The 17,070-nt window shown below is 36.6% G+C and overlaps 1 pseudogene across 1 annotated transcript; it reads left to right on the top strand.

The window, feature by feature from the left end:
* Positions 1-2,637: 2,637 nt before the first annotated feature.
* LOC149237999 (endochitinase 4-like) lies at positions 2,638-9,978 on the top strand (annotated as a pseudogene). Its single transcript, XR_016245932.1, has 4 exons — positions 2,638-3,071; positions 9,270-9,396; positions 9,519-9,642; positions 9,730-9,978. The product of XR_016245932.1 is annotated as an endochitinase 4-like (transcript).
* Positions 9,979-17,070: the final 7,092 nt, after the last annotated feature.

Genomic DNA, 17,070 nt, shown 5'->3' on the forward strand with positions numbered 1-17,070 from the left:
TGTGTGTGATAATCTGTTCTGTTTTACTGTAACTGCTTACTCTTCATATGGTTAATTAAGTCTTGATGCACTAACTAAAGATCAACATTCAATGAATTAACTGAATCATAAGTATTCTGGATATACGCTAGTTGCATTAGACTCAGTTGCGTATACCCGTGGGTTCTAATAACTGAAGTAGCATATACGTATCTAAGTATGAAAATGAAAAAGTTTTATTGATTTCATAATATTGATTCACCACCCCCCCCTCTCAGTATTATTTCCAACACAATATTCCAGCCTCTAGGTCTCTTGGATGATGGATCCATTTATAGATGTTTGCAAGGGTGTGAGTCATCCATGGGGTTTGATTAGTGTCATTCCACTTGTTACAATGGGTTCCACAAGAGAAGGGATTGGCTTTTCTTAGATCCCTTATTCATCCTTGGGTGAATTCAAAGAGGTAAGTGGCATAAGAGAAAGTTCTAGAAGATTCCATGAGCAATCAACTGACAAATGTCCCGGACATTTGTCCATCCTCGCCCATCACACCCTATAGAAGGCCTAAACAATATGCATCACACCTTGGCAGTGTACCACTCAGTATGCATCACACTTTGCTAGTGGAGCAGTCAATATGGTTCAATTTAGGTAGTTTCTGGATGGTTTCTCAGGTGGAACTTTTGGGGAATGATGTATTTAGATGACTATGTTCCTTTAGGGTATGAAACAACTCTTTTAGGGGTTTATGAGCCCTAATACATCGACATATAAGTTTGTGGTTGATGTGCCCAGCTATGTCTATAACACTATTGTGAAAACCAACTTGCTGGCGCAATTGGACATGAGCTTCGCTTGAAAACCAGGTAATTGGAGAGAAAAGTTCATAATAATTTTTGCAATTTTATTATGGTTTCAATATTTTATTATGGTTCTTCAAATAATTTTTGGTTCTATGCTCAAGTTGGCTGATGTGGGATTCCTTAAGGCCCACCTTCCAATAGATATTGTCCCATCAACCTCAACACTTTATCTGGGATGAAGATCAGAGATTACTTGGAGTGCCTTGAAACTTGCATACATCAATGGTAAGCCTCCTCGTTGACAACAATGGGAATACAACAATGTTTCTTGATTGTCAGATCTTGCCGGTGACTCAACTTCAACACATTCATTCGTCCCTGTTAAGATGCACTCAAGTACCTTGACACTCATTTACATTATCGGTGAGTTGTCTCGCATTGGTTAACGATTTTCATCAGTGACCGATAATCCAATGATTTCTTTCCATGCTCAAGTTTGGCACATTCATTCACATGGTAAGGATTGTACCATGAATTTTGGTTTTGGATAAAAACTATATGGTTTTACAGAATCAACAAAAACTTGCAACAATATATTGGTTTCTTATATAAGCATGTTCATCTTTTTGTCATTTAACAACAGTATGATGACACCATTACAACGCTTTTTCATTCATTTCATTTTAAAGAAAAATAATAACATTGGGTGTATTTTAGTCAATATGCTTTATGTTTCATGGTTTCTACTTCAGCATGCAGTACACAATCCACATCAAAAATTCAAACTTGAAGAAAGCAACTTTCTACAAAAATTGAAATTTTCTTCAACAACTACGGAGAGTTGTAGTTTCTGCAGTTATTGTTGTAACAACTTGTTTTTGGCTGTAGGAGCTTGTTCCAAAGGCAGTTTTGGCAAAAATATTGCAATAGATTGGAGCATAAATAAAAAATTATGAGCTTCTGTGTTTTCTTGTTCTTCATCTTGGTGACAATGAACCACACTATATGATTTGAAATACTTACAGAAAACTCACTCTAATGATGTGACTTTTACAACACTATATGGTTCACATTTAGACAAAACTCACTCTAATAATGTGATTTTTACAACACTATATGGTTCTAAATGCGTAAACAAAACTCACTCCAATGGTAAGATTTTTACAGAAAGTTTCACATGTCCTTCAAAACACTATCATAGAATTGGGATCTCGTTTACAGGAAAATGATGTTGTCCCATCATCGTCACAACCACAAATTACTGAGATGGAAAGCGCCAACCCACATGAGGGAAACTTGAACTCCCCGCATTCAACACTCCGCGTCCTGCAAGGCGGATTCGATGCATTCAATGCTTATCACGCGACATCTTACGGAATGCAATTTATTTATTCAAATAGGGTTGGAATTTCAAAATGGAAACACTCGAGTTTTATTAATCACAATTTCTTCTTAATAATAAGAATAAATCTCTTAAAACTGTATTTGAAAAACAAATCACAAGCCATTTCACTCTCAAATTGGATACTGTATCAATGGAACAAATTGGATACTGTATCAATGGAACAGACTTCATTTCACTCCTGCCTATTGAATGCTCAAATCTACAATTCTCAGGTCTTTAGAGGACAACCATTCTCTTTTGATTACAGATTCGATTCATCTGACGCATAAGGAGTAAAGACCCAATGTTAAGGCAGACTCGCGGGCGTTCAACGTGAGCGCGTCCCGCCGCCTATGAAGTCCTCCCAATTAGTTTATAAAATCAAACTCCAGATGGCTGCAATTGTTTGATAAAATAAAAGCTGCCAATATTGACCCAACCTTAACAAGTACTAGGGGAAGAGGAGATTGCGTTGGGATTTCTCTATAAAGAGAGAAGAATTGGATTGAGTAGTTCCATAAAGATATCAAACATTGAGATTGAGCGCGGGATTATTTAATAGAGAAAATTATTAGTTATGGGGGTTAGTTGTGGTACTTCGGTAATGGCTCTGGTGCTAGTGCTGCTCCTGGTGGGTGTCAGTGTTAATGCTCAAAACTGTGGTTGTGCCAGCAGTCTTTGTTGCAGCAAGTATGGATACTGCGGGACGACCTCCGACTACTGCGACCATGGCTGCCAGAGCGGCCCCTGTACAAGCTCAGGTGGAGGATCTCCTAGTACCGGAGGTGGAAACATGGGCACCATAATTTCCCAAAGTGTCTTCGATGGCCTTGCGGGCGGAGCTGCCAGCTCCTGCGAGGGCAAAGGATGTTGGAATTTAATTCCAACTACAATAATGAACAGCTGGACAAGAATCTGATCTGTAGTAAATACTCCAGGCTGATCGGTGCATCAAAGTCAAGCCCGATATTTTTGCACATTAATATGCATTAAAGTTTCAATTAAATTCCCCTGCAGACAGCTGACTTGTTTTTTGATAGAAGCATCACCGCCTTGCTGCATTAAATACAGAGATAAACATTAGAAGATATTTTGTAATATTTTATATTTTTAATCAGATATGTTTTAGCATATAAATATCACACAACAGTTCTGTTTTGAGGTTAGCAGCAGCTGAAGAATCACACAGAGCAGAGGAGAGCACGCAGCAGCGTGAGGAAGAAGAATAATTTCAGAATAGTGAAATGCACAGCAGTGCATAAATTTGAATGTAATTTGCTTTCTGGTTGTTTTCTGATAGAAAGGGTAGATGTTATTTGTGTGGAACATAAGCGTTCCTTGGTAAATCTGTTTTGTAATAGAAGTTGTGAAATTCCCTCAGTATGAGGAAGACAAATCTGTAACAATTAGTTTATTTTGATGAATACAAGTTAATTTTTTCCGTTGCTGTTACACCGTCACCATTGTTGTTACACCGTAACTCAAAAAATACTTGACGTAAAAAATTTACGTTGCTGCAACACAAGTTACAGCAACTGAAGAAAAACTGCGTTGCTGCAACAACATTTCTAGAGAACGAATTTTTCTGTTTTCTGAGTTAAAAACAGAGTATTTTTCGGTGTTAAAACAGAGTGTTATTCTGGGTTGCTGCAACACCAAACTCAATTGCTGCAACACCAAACTATGTTGCTGAAACACCATTTCCAGCAAGCGATTTTCTGTTTTTCTGTGCAAAAACAGAGTGCAAAAACAAAGCAATTTTTTGTCTGTCTGTTATGGAATTTATCAGAAAATTCCAACATGGTATAAGAGCTAGTCTAGGCACTCAGTGAGTCAAAAACAGAGCTTTTTTTTCACTGTAGGAGCTGTAAGAAGTTTGTTGAAAAGCTTTTTCCAGCAGAGAAAGTTTTCGCTTGTTTTCAAAACACAGTCAGTATCTTTTCTTTACCAATACAGGTTAAGATGGCAGATGCTGGAACAGGTTTGACAAATCCCCAACTGCCTCAGTTTAATGGGAAAAATTATAGTTATTGGTCCATAACAATGAAAGCATTGTTTGCTTCTCAAGGAATATGGGAGCTGGTTGAAACAGGTTATGCTGAACTTGCAGATGCAACAGCGTTGGCTGCTTTGACAGCAGCAGAAAGAGACCAGTTGAAGGGTGACAGAAAGAAGGATGCCAAAGCCCTCTTTTTCCTCTTCCAATCAGTACATGAAAGTGTTTTTCCGCGGATTGCAGCAGCAACAAAATCTAAGGAGGCATGGGATATTCTCCAAACTGCCTATCAAGGCATGGAGAAGGTGAAGACTGCAAAGTTGCAGATGTTGAGGAGAGACTTTGAAAATCTCAGCATGAAGGAATCTGATACAATAGATTCATTCTTCACTCAGGTTATTGGCTTGATAACCCAGATAAGGTCTCATGGTGAGATTCTTGAAGATAGAAGGATTGTAGAGAAAATCTTGAGATGTTTACCCTCAAGGTTTGAATCTATTGTGGTAGCAATAGAAGAAACAAAAGATCTCTCACAGTTCACGGTAGATGAGCTGAGTGCTTCTCTGTTGTCTCATGAACACAGACTGAGTAGAGGAACAGATTCCTCTTTTGAGCAAGCATTTAAGACTCAGATGTCTTTTGGCCAAAGAAGAGGTTGAGGCAGAGCAAATAACTGAGGTCGTGGAAGAAGCCAAAACAGAGGCAGAAATTATCCTGCTAGCACAAGCGGAAGGAGCTGCAATCAGAACCAAGCTGAAGGTTCAAGCAAACAGCAAGCTCATGGACAAAGGTATGACAAATCCCAAGTCCAATGTCATTATTGTAAAAAAATTGGGCACTACGCCAATGAATGCAAGAAAAAACAAAATGACATGAATAAGAGGCAGAATGCTAATTTTGCAAATGAAGAAGATAAGAACCCAAAGAATGTGTTGTTAACATGTAACATAGCACAAGACAAACAAGAAGATTTTTGGTTCTTAGACTCAGGTTGTAGTAATCATATGACTGGAAATATTGCAATGTTTGCCAATCTGGATGAAAATGTGAAATCTGAGGTAACAACAGGGACGGATGATAAGATAACTGTCAAGGGTAAGGGCAGAGTCAGTATTCTAGCAAAAAATGGAGAACACATGATTGTGCCAGAGGTATACTATGTACCTGGTCTGAAATGTAATCTTTTGAGCATTGGACAGCTCATAAAAAAAGGTTACAACGTGTTCTTCAAAGATGATTTGTGTACTATCAGAGACATACCTCCAAGTAAGAAGATCATTGCACAGGTGCAAATGACCAGCAATAGAATGTTTCCTCTCAAACTCAGGGCAGATTTGAAGGAAGGAAGAACTATTGCGGCTGTAACACAAGAAGTCTTTCAAGAACAGGTGAAAGATGTGAATTGGTTGTGGCATTTGAGATTTGGACATCTCAATTTCAGAGGCCTGAATCTGTTGCACAGAAAGGGAATGGTAAAGGGATTGCCGTTGATTGAGAAACCAAACAGCCATTGTGAAGGCTGAATCTTGGGCAAGCAACACAAGGAAAGCTTTCCAGCAGGAAAGAGTATAAGGGCAAAAGCACCCTTGGAAATTTTTCATTCTCATGTGTGCGGACTGATGCAAATACCATCATTTGCTGGAAATAAATATGTTTTAACTTTTATTGATGATTACACCAGAAAGACATGGGTGTATATGCTGAAACAGAAGAGTGAAGTGTTTGAGAAATTCCGCCACTTCAAAACTCTTGTTGAAAAACAGAGTGGGCATTATATCAAAGTGCTCAGAACAGATAGAGGAGGAGAGTACATCTCCCAAGACTTTCTGCGTTTTTGCAGAGAGAATGGCATACAAAAGCAGTTCACCACAAGGTATACACCTCAGCAAAATGGTGTTGCTGAAAGAAAGAATAGGACCATTCTTGACATGGTCAGAAGTATGCTGAAGGCAAAACATTTTCCGTATCAGTATTGGGCAGAAGCTATTACTTGCGGAGTTTACATCTTGAATAGATGCCCAACTAAAGCTGTCATGAACAGAATACCAGAAGAGGCATGGAGTGGTCAAAAGCAAACTGTCACTCACATGAGAGTATTCGGTTGTGTTGCACATGCACATGTACCGGATCAGCTAAGGAAAAAGCTTGATAGTAAGGGGGAGAAGTGTGTCTTTATTGGCTATTGTGATGAGTCAAAAGCATACAAACTCTATAATCCATCCACCAAGAAATTAATAGTAAGCAGAGATGTGCAGTTCATTGAAGATGAAGCTTGGGATGGAAGCTTGGAAAAAACAACGAATGTGAAGACAATTGTGTCTCATGAAGAACAAGAGGAAGGGACAGCAGCAAATAATCCTTTCTTGGTGGCTCCTCCTACACCACAGCAAGTACAACAAACCACACCACAAGCTGGAATCTGAACAACCTTGAGAAGTCAAGGAAGAACAGATGTTGTTACACCACAAACAACTGATGCTGAAACACCACAGGGATCTGAAATACCCTCAAGTTCAGATGGAACTCCAAGCACACCAAGAAGACGAAGATTCAGAAATCTGAATGAGATTTATGAACAAGGAGAGGTAAGTAACAATACCGGTCTGAATTCATTATTCGCTTTGTATTGTCATATTGATGACCCAATCCATTTTGAAGATGCTGTAAATGAAGATAAATGGATTGAAGCAATGAATGAAGAAATTGGTGCAATTGAGAAGAGTAAAACATGGGAGTTAGTGGACCTCCCTGAAGGCAAAGATGCCATTGGAGTTAAGTGGGTCTATAAGACCAAAAGCAATGCTGAAGGTAAGATTGAAAGGCACAAAGCAAGACTAGTTGTGAAAGGCTACAAGCAGCAACAAGGCAGAGACTATGATGAAACCTTTGCACTAGTAGAAAGGATGGAAACAGTGAGAACAGTGTTGTCTATTGCAGCACAACACAAATGGAAGATTTATCAGCTGGATGTTAAATCTACATTCCTGAATGGAGTGTTAAAAGAAGAGGTTTATGTTGATCAACCTTCGGGCTATGAAGTTGAAGGCCAAGAGCATAAAGTTTGTAAATTGAAAAAGGCTCTTTATGGGCTGAAGCAAGCTCCAAGAGCATGGTACAACAGAATTGATGCTTATCTGATTGAGAATGGGTTTGATAAGTGTGATGGTGAACCCACACTCTACATAAAGCAAAATGACGGTAAGATTATTATTGTTGTTTTATATGTAGATGATCTGATTTTTACTAGCAATGATGCTTCTTTCATTGTTGATTTTAAAGCAGTCATGAAAAGTGAATTTGAAATGACTGACTTGGGCTTCTTAAGATATTTTCTTGGAATTAAAGTAAACCAAAGTGAAAATGGTGTTTTCATTTCTCAAGATAAATATGTAGAAGCTGTGTTGAAGAGATTTAACATGCAGAACAGCAAGGCTACTGTGACTCCAACAGTAGTGGGGCTGAAATTAACCAAAGAAGACAGCAACAAATATTTTGATCCAAAACTGTACAAGAGCATAGTTGGCAGCCTTATGTACTTGACTGCAACTAGGCCGGACATTATGCACGCTGTGAGTTTAATTTCCAGATTTATGGAAAGACCGAAAGAGACTCATTGGCAGGCAGCCAAGAGGATTCTAAGGTATGTGAATGGAGCGAAGGGGTTTGGTATTTTATACTCCTCTTCTGAAAGTTTCATGTTGACAGGTTACACTGACAGTGATTAGGCTGGAAGTGTTGATGATAGGAAAAGCACATCGGGATATGTGTTTCATATGGGATCGGGAGCCATCTCATGGGCTTCGAGGAAGCAACCAGTTGTGGCTTTGTCAACAGCAGAGGCAGAGTATGTGGCAGCAACAGCAGCAGCATGCCAAGCAGTATGGTTGAGAAGAGTTCTCAAAGATTTGTGTCATGAACAAAAAAAGGGCACAACCATTTACTGTGACAATAGCTCAGCAATAACATTGTCTAAAAACTCTGTTTTTCATAAAAGAATAAAGCACATAGACACCAAATTTCACTTCATACGTGAATTGGTTAACAATGGTGAGATTGTTTTGCAGCACTGCAGAACAGAGGATCAGCTTGCTGACATCTTGACAAAACCATTAGCAAAGAAAGGTTTTGATCATTTCAGGAAATGTCTGGGTATGCAGCAGTTGAAATTAAGGGGGAGTGTTGGAATTTAATTCCAACTGCAACAATGAACAGCTGGACAAGAATCTGATCTGCAGTAAATACTCCAGGCTGATCGGTGCATCAAAGTCAAGCCCGATATTTTTGCACATTAATATGCATTAAAGTTTCAATTAAATTCCCCTGCAGACAGCCGACTTGTTTTTTGATAGAAGCATCACCGCCTTGCTGCATTAAATACAGAGATAAACATTAGAAGATATTTTGTAATATTTTATTGTTTTAATCAGATATGTTTTAGCATATAAATATCACACAGCAGTTCTGTTTTGAGGTTAGAAGCAGCAGCTGAAGAATCACACAGAGCAGAGGAGAGCACGCAACAGCGTGAGGAAGAAGAATAATTTCAGAATAGTGAAATGCACAGCAGTGCAGAAATTTGAATGTAATTTGATTTCTGGTTGTTTGCTGATAGAAAGGGTAGATGTTATTTGTGTGGAACAGAAGCGTTCCTTGGTAAATCTGTTTTGTAATAGAAGTTGTGAAATTCCCTCAGTATGAGGAAGACAAATCTGTAACAGTTAGTTTATTTTGATGAATACAAGTTAATTTTTTCTGTTGCTGTTACACCGTCACCGTTGCTGTTACACCGTAACTCAAAAAATACTTGACGTAAAAAATTTACGTTGCTGCAACACCACGAACAGCATTGCTGCAACACAAGTTACAGCAACTGAAGAAAAACTGCGTTGCTGCAACACCATTTCCAGAGAACGAATTTTTCTGTTTTCTGAGTTAAAAACAGAGTATTTTTCTGTGTTAAAACAGAGTGTTATTCTGCGTTGCTGCAACACCAAACTGTGTTGCTGAAACACCGTTTCCAGCAAGCGATTTTCTATTTTTTGTGCAAAAACAGAGCAATTTTTTGTCTGTCTGTTATGGAATTTATCAAAAAATTCCAACAAAGGATTCTACACATACGACGCTTTCATTGCAGCTGCCAATGCATATTCTGGATTTGGCACCACCGGTGCCAGCGACGACCAGAAGAGAGAGCTCGCTGCCTTCTTCGCTAATGTGATGCACGAAACTGGAGGTATATAATCTATCTACTCAACAACCATAATAATCTCTACAATTTGATTTCAAAGAATTCATGGATGATGAATTTTGATAGATCAATTAATTAATTAATTAATTCTTTCGTCATCATGTTTGGGCTGTGCTACATCAACGAGATAAATCCTCCAATCATCTACTGTGATGCGGCATCCACCTCGTGGCCGTGTGTGAGCGGGAAGAGCTACCATGGGCGCGGCCCTCTCCAGTTAAGCTGGTAAGTAACTCACTAATACCATCCCCTCGTCTCATCTGTAATGGTAACTGAGGGCTAACAAACCGACTTTTGAATTTTTAATGAATGCAAGAATTACAATTACGGAGTAGCTGGGCAAAACATAGGCTTCGATGGGCTGAACAACCCAGACGTGGTGGGGCTAGACGCCACCATCTCCTTCAAGACTGCCGTGTGGTTCTGGATGCAGAACTGTCATTCTTCCATAACCTCCGGGCAGGGCTTCGGCACCACAATTAAAGCCATAAACAGTAGAGTTAATTACTACAATACTATATGTATCCAGTTGGGTGTGGATCCCGGAGCCAATGTCTCCTACTAAATCTCTTTTCTCTTCATGGCTGCCAAATATATCAATAAAATGCCAAAGATGTCCATGGCTATCCACTAACTAAAATTTGCACCGCACATAGATTCATTCACACATTTAGTTGAATTGAACGGTTACAAAAGTATCATTGGTTTTCTTAAATTTGCATCTTGTATGATGATTCTCCTTGGAATTTCCAAAAAATTGGACGACAATCCGTGTTTCTCCATTTTCTAACGCATCATCAAAATTGGCCGTATTGTTCCGATCAGTAACGCTTGCTTTCCGGGTAGGTCAATCTGCTAATCGTAACTTTGCCAAACAGACAACATTTTCCTCAACTACACTTCAAAGCCATCAAATTTTACAAATTTAATTTGTGAGAGTGCAATTAGATGCGTAATTCATCATAATCCAATACGGTATCCAGATGCAGTACAAGTAGCTGGGGGAAGTGCTATTTTTGCATAATACATAGTTCTGCAAGTTTAAGCAGAGGCCTAATTCATCATAATGAAAAAGATGGTACTAAGCATAAGAAATAGCAAACCGCAATCATGGATGGTAGGGTGGACGAAAGTGTTAAGAATGGGTTTATATGGAATATTTTTTGTTGGCAGCAACCAAAAAAATATTGCAGTTGTTGAAGATATGAATAAGGTTACAACAAATATTGAATTTGAATTTAACCATGAGCTTGAATTAACATTTCTTGAGGATTGCTTTGTAAAGCTCAGGTATGGTGGAGATGAAAGTTGGTATGGACATGTTGTGATAAGCACATCATAAGATATAGAAAAGAAATGAACACAACTATTAAGAATGGTTGAAGTTATTCCAATAATAAAAGAGGAGACGAAAGAAAAACAAAGATGATCTTATAAAAAATGATAGATATGTTCCATTAACAATACCTAAAGTACAAGGCACTGCCAATTTTTAAAAAAAAAAATAGAATAAAAATACAAAACCAGAAGTGAAAAATATAAAATTCATAATCTTCGCATGATACTTACATGTGTTACAGGCAGAATTTAAATTCAGGAAAGAGCTAACATACTTGTAAGAGTTAAAATTAGTATTACTCTATTAGCATTCTAAGATCTTTCAGACGATAAAAAGGTTTATTCATAAAGTTGGGTTTATTTATTTATTCTCCGGTGTTAAGTAATTCAATCAATTCCAAATTGGCACCCGTAGTTTTATTGTGTGATTTATTTATCATGTTAACTTCTGTAAATTTCTGGTTTCTCCATCTCTCCATAAGGATCCTGTGGTACCAAATCCAAAATAGGCATTGCCAACTGCAATGAAAGCATTGGTACTCCTCCCAAAGTCATATTAAAGGAACTCTGGAATACTTCTTCCTCACTTAGATTTCACATTAAGATTTCATCACAAGTCGTATTCACAGGATGTTTTGGAAATAGATGGGTCTCCATGAAGATGAAAGGCAATGGGTCTCCATGAAGATGAAAGGACTAGATGGAACAAAACTCATTTATTTCTCCCTTGAATCAAGAAAATGAATGAATAGTCCTTAAATTCGGCTAAAAGGTAAATTGTCCAGCTTCACTCCAAAATTCTTCACAGATCCATTCTCAAAGCGGATAAAAAGTTGTGCATCCTAAAATTCTCTCTAAAGAAAAAAAAAAAAGTTTCCAACCAATTTTTAACTCAAGAAAAGCTCGAAAAAAGAGTTTTAGTGGTCCAAGCAAATGTAGCGACTACAAAGCAAGACATTGAAACAAACCAACATATTATTCTAGACCACTTTCTCAAGGGATGTTTGGATAGAGATCCAAAGTACTACAGGGTCTCATTATTCATGGGAGGGAACCACAAACGAAGAAGTTTTTAAATCCTAGATAGATAATTGTCACAAAAAGGAGTACAAGGTGCCCCCTTTGATGATAGCCTAGGAAATTTGGTTAGCCTAGAATCACTCCCTGTTCATTGATGTGTCTCCTTCAATTATCCAATATGCGATGCAAGGATTGCTCAGATTAAATGTTATCCCACAAATCTCTCATATGTAGGATTCCGTCTAACGATTACACACCACAATACGAAAGGACTCGCCTTGGGAATTTTGTGATGGTGTGGTTCAAGGAAAATGGTCCATGGGAGGTGTGAGGTGGGGATACAATTCTCACACAAAAGACTACAAGGTGCCTCATTTAATAATAGCATAGGAAATTTTGTTAGCTTAAAATCACTCCATATTCATTGATGTGTCTCCCTTAGTTATGTAATATGTAATGCAATATTTGAAAATATTAAATTCTTTCCCACAAAACTCACATATCTAGTGGATTACACTTTAGCCTGGCTGTGGTTCCAATGTGGGATCCATGCCCACCAGGAGCTTGCCCACTTTGAGTTTTTTGTAACTTGTTAACCTATAGTGTGGGGGGCACGTTGGGGAGAAGATGCTTTGGCATGGACCCCACAATGATGACATAGCTATGCCACTAAGGCTTGGTGGACGCCACGTGGTTGAAACGTGGTTCCCTTGGGATGACACTACCTCTTTCAATAGGATGAAAACTTCTAATGAACATAACTTTGAATCCATGACTTGTATTGAGATAAATATTATGTCATTAGAAAGATCTTGATGAGATGATCACAGTGATGGTATCAAAATTAAATTCTGCATACTTTCAAAAATAAGGTTTTTGGTAAACCCATCTTCATAATAAACCTCAGAGATTCGGTATAAAAGTAACCCTCCCAAGTCCCAGGATGGTCAAAGGGGGTGGGAGGTGGTTATGCCTTCAATCATTCGTTGATTGAAGGCTTGTTTTTCCAAGATCACTAAAAACGAGTTCCTAAATTCTAGGGATTAAATCCCTTGATAGATTGATTCTCTTGAGTTATAAATTTGAATGGTTCATGTTGCAATTGTGTGCTTAAGTATTGACACCCTTTATGGGTGGATGAGAGGACATAATTCCTCTTTTTCCTCATGTCATGTTGGAGCATGAAACCTCCCTTGATTTGACCTACTTGAAGTATGGGTCAATGTAGCATGTATATATCCCTAAAATCATGAAAGAAATAGATAAAAGAAGACATAACACACACTTCATAATTGAGCACATTTCCTCCATCATTAAGTGCATAATATGTATATTAATCATTTCCAAAGAGAGGTTTACGAGGTATAAATTAGGTCAACATGTCCCAAAAGTGGGCCTTATGATTTGCAATGGAGAGGCCAATTAGTGAACATTGGTTTAAACATTTCAAGACATAAGGGAAGCTAGTTGTAGCTAAATACACATAAGCATAAACAACCATTTTTTTAAACCATCATCTTATAGTCTCAAAAGTATGTTTAGGAACACTAGTGAATTTTTTAATGGCTCAAGAATTTGCATTGGTTAAATGGAGAGGCTATAAGCCTATTATTTATGGATTAAAATATGTCTATAAGCCACGATTTTATTTAGATGTACTTGTGTATGACATTGTGGTATTTTAAAATCATGTGACACTCATTAAATTTGGTATCATTGTTGAATGCAAGGTATATAAGGTATTTGTGTATTGTGAGACTAGCTGTGATCGTTGAAAAAAAAGGCCAAAATAACACCATCCCGATAAATAGCATCGATTTTTTCAAAAAGGTGGAGAAAAATACACTAAAAAAGTCAGTGGAAGAAAAAAGGGAGCTAAATAGGAAGCTAATCACAAGGATTTGTTGTAGTGTTACATTTCTCCTTGATGGCATAAAAAAAATTCAATTAAGTGGTTTGTTGCAAATGATTTAGACTCATCTTTGATATGTTGCAAACATCAAGTGGCCTACTAATATTTGAAATGGGAAAGGAATATAAGGAGTGCAAAGTTGGTCTTCTCAGCATTAGAAATTTTTTGAATTAGGTAAAACGCTCTAGTAGAATTAACCATTTATTTGAAACATTATTGCCTATATTCCCTTCGATTAAAATAATGTCAAATTTAACTTGTACCTTGAAGGACATCATACCTCCAAAGTGATTGGTTGTCAAAGGTGGCTCCATCACCTTTTGGATATTTTGAAGGATTTGGGTGAAATTATCTATCATCTTGTTCCTTTATCATGCAAGGCTTCCTTGATAAATATCTTGATAGGATCTCTTGGTTTCTAATCATTATTTTATGCAATCGGAAACCACTAAGGTTAGTAAAGGAAGTCTTCAACAATGTTATTTAGCTCAAGGCGCATGTCTTTATGCCCTAATTTCATTAGGGACATGAATGATACAATAAAAAAGAGAAGATTACTCTAATGCCACTAATTTGAATCATATTGAGAATGAAACAAAGATAGAAAAGCATGGAAAATAACACAAATATATTATATAAAGCACAATAACATAATGAAACCAAACTTCATTAATGAATTAAATAGTGAAAATAATGCAATATGCAAAGCAATACAATTTATTTATAATGGCCTTAGTTTATCTCTAAGATGAGATGTCTTTGTGATACTCATTCTCAAAAACCCCTTCCTAAGAAGTTAATACCTTTTAACAAAAATTTTAGAAACTTAAGAGCTTAAAAACCTTAACCCTGGGGTGGGCTATCATGTGTTTTGGCATAATAGGAGATAACCAAAGCTTTCACAAGTCAAAGAATGTTGTGTTAGGATTAAAAACAATTTTGAGAGTTAAAAGACATTGTGTCAGGGAGGAAAGTTGGTCCTTAACACACACCACATCATGTTAGAGAAAAGGATATTATGCAAACATCCATAGGCATCTATGGAAAAATTGATTTATGATTTGAATGATGTCTCCCCATTAGAATAAATCACCTTTTGAATGGGATCTAAATTTTAAGGTCTAACCTCCTTCCATCATCAAAGAAACTTCCATCAGCCCTGTGAAATTAATCATAATTGAAATAAAATAATTAAGAATAATTAAAATAAATAAATACCTTAATCTAAATTTTAGTTTAATATAGCTTTAGTTTAATATTTTATGAATTTGACTTTTTTTTCTAATAACTTGGGAAAACAATGACAAGCATTTCACAGAAATCATGGATGAAAATAAAAATATTAATATTTAAAAACAAAGTAAAAAAAATGTTAAATTTATTTTTATACTAGTTTAATAATTTAAAATTACATTTTGGGCACTTTTTTTAATTAAAAAAAAACCACCATTTCAAGTTTAATCTTCTTCATTTGATATATATGTGATCCTATAAATGAAATAAGACTAAATATGTGATCATATAAATGAAATAAGACTAATTGCTAGAGTCCACAGAAGAGGGGACTAACCAAAAATCTTAGTAAATCAAGAAATGGGTGGATGGGAGCCTTCTTTTTCTTGACGTCCTTATTTCAAAGAAGGATGATGGATCATTCTCACACCAAGTCTTTCAAAAGAAAACTCACACGGAGTAGTGTCTTCACGCTACGTCTCATTATTTTCCTGCTCAAAAGTTGGGTGTTCTCAACATTTCAGTGACTCGTGTGTTTAGATTTTCCGATGAAAGTCATCTTGATCAAGGTTTTCAAAAATAAAGGCTATAATAAGCTCTAATGTCTTAGGGATTTCCTTAACGTTGATAAGGGTTCCAAGATTAGAAAAGAATCCAATGATTGGTTTTCTTGGGTACACCGTCCTTTTATACAACGGACCAACCACAAGATTGCAAGGATCCTAAGAAAGCACATCGCTCCCTCAACCTTTAGGCCCCTTGACACTATTCAAAGTTCCCTGAGATCTGTAAAAGACCTCGTGGACCCTAAGAATATGAAGGTGTTTATTTAATCCCTTGTTCATGTGGAACACCCCATGTTGGTGACACTGGCCACTCAATAAATTAGAGAGTTCAGGAACATGCGACAAACATCAAACATGGGAGGACCTGCTCTTCAACATTAGCAGAACATGCGGAAAAGAAAAAACACCACATGTGGATTAAAGAGGTTCGAGTCATTGCTAAGATAGATCATTTCCATCACCGTAAGTTTAGGGAAGCTACAGAGATTGAAAGGAGGCGAAGCAATCTGAATAGAGGCAATGGCTAGAAAATTAAGAGTTGTTGGATCCCTGCCATTTCTTGTTAAGTTTATATATATATATATATATATATATATATATATATATATATATATATATATATATATATGAGAAAGGAAAATTTTAAGGATGGAAATTAATTTTAAAGTTTAGAAACCTTGGCAAATCTCACTAGTATATAATATGCAATTTGTAAAATGCTTGGCAATGTTTTCGTAAAACTATTCAAATTTATAATAATTTTATATAGTCTCTATATAGAATTTACGCGAATAATTTTTAGGCGAATAATTTTTAGAAGAAAGAGAAAGTAATGAATTTTGTTTTTGGAAAAAGCATGAAAGATTAGCCCATTTGCGAATATTAGCCCCTAAAGCGAAGCAATAAGAGAAACAATCGCTGGAAAATTAGCTAGGAGTTATTGGATCCGTGCCATTTCTTGTTAAGTGTATATATATATATATATATATATATATATATATATATATATATATATACAATTTTTGTTATTTATTTGTATTTTTATCTTGACTAAGATTTTTTTTTTTCATTATTTATTGATTTATTTAGTTAATTATTATTATTATTATTATTATTTAGTCAAAATCTAGCCGTTAAATTTTTATCTCTTCATCTATTTAACTTCATGCCAAAATCTTGTTCTTCATCTTGGTGACAATGAACCACACTATATGGTTTGAATTGCTTACACAAAACTCACTCTAATGATGTCACTTTTACAACACTATATGGTTCGAAATGGATAGACAAAACTCACTCTAATAATGTGATTTTTACAACACTATATGGTTCCAAATGCGTAGACAAAACTCACTCTAATGGTGCGATTTTTAAAAGTTTCCTTACGATGAAAAAAACCTAAATTAAATTAAACACAATTTTGTACATCTTGCTAGGGTGTGTTCACATGTCCTTCAAAACACTATCATAGAATTGGGATCTCGTTTCCAAGAAAATGATGTCATCCCATCATCGTAACAACCACAAATTACTGAGATGGAAAGCCCCAACCGACATGAGGGAAACTTGAACTCCTCGCATTCAACAC

This window comes from Pinus tabuliformis, chromosome 8 (genome assembly GCF_031772625.1).
Source record: "Pinus tabuliformis cultivar Carrire ecotype Pingquan chromosome 8, CPIR1, whole genome shotgun sequence".
NCBI classification, from domain to species: Eukaryota; Viridiplantae; Streptophyta; class Pinopsida; order Pinales; family Pinaceae; genus Pinus; species Pinus tabuliformis.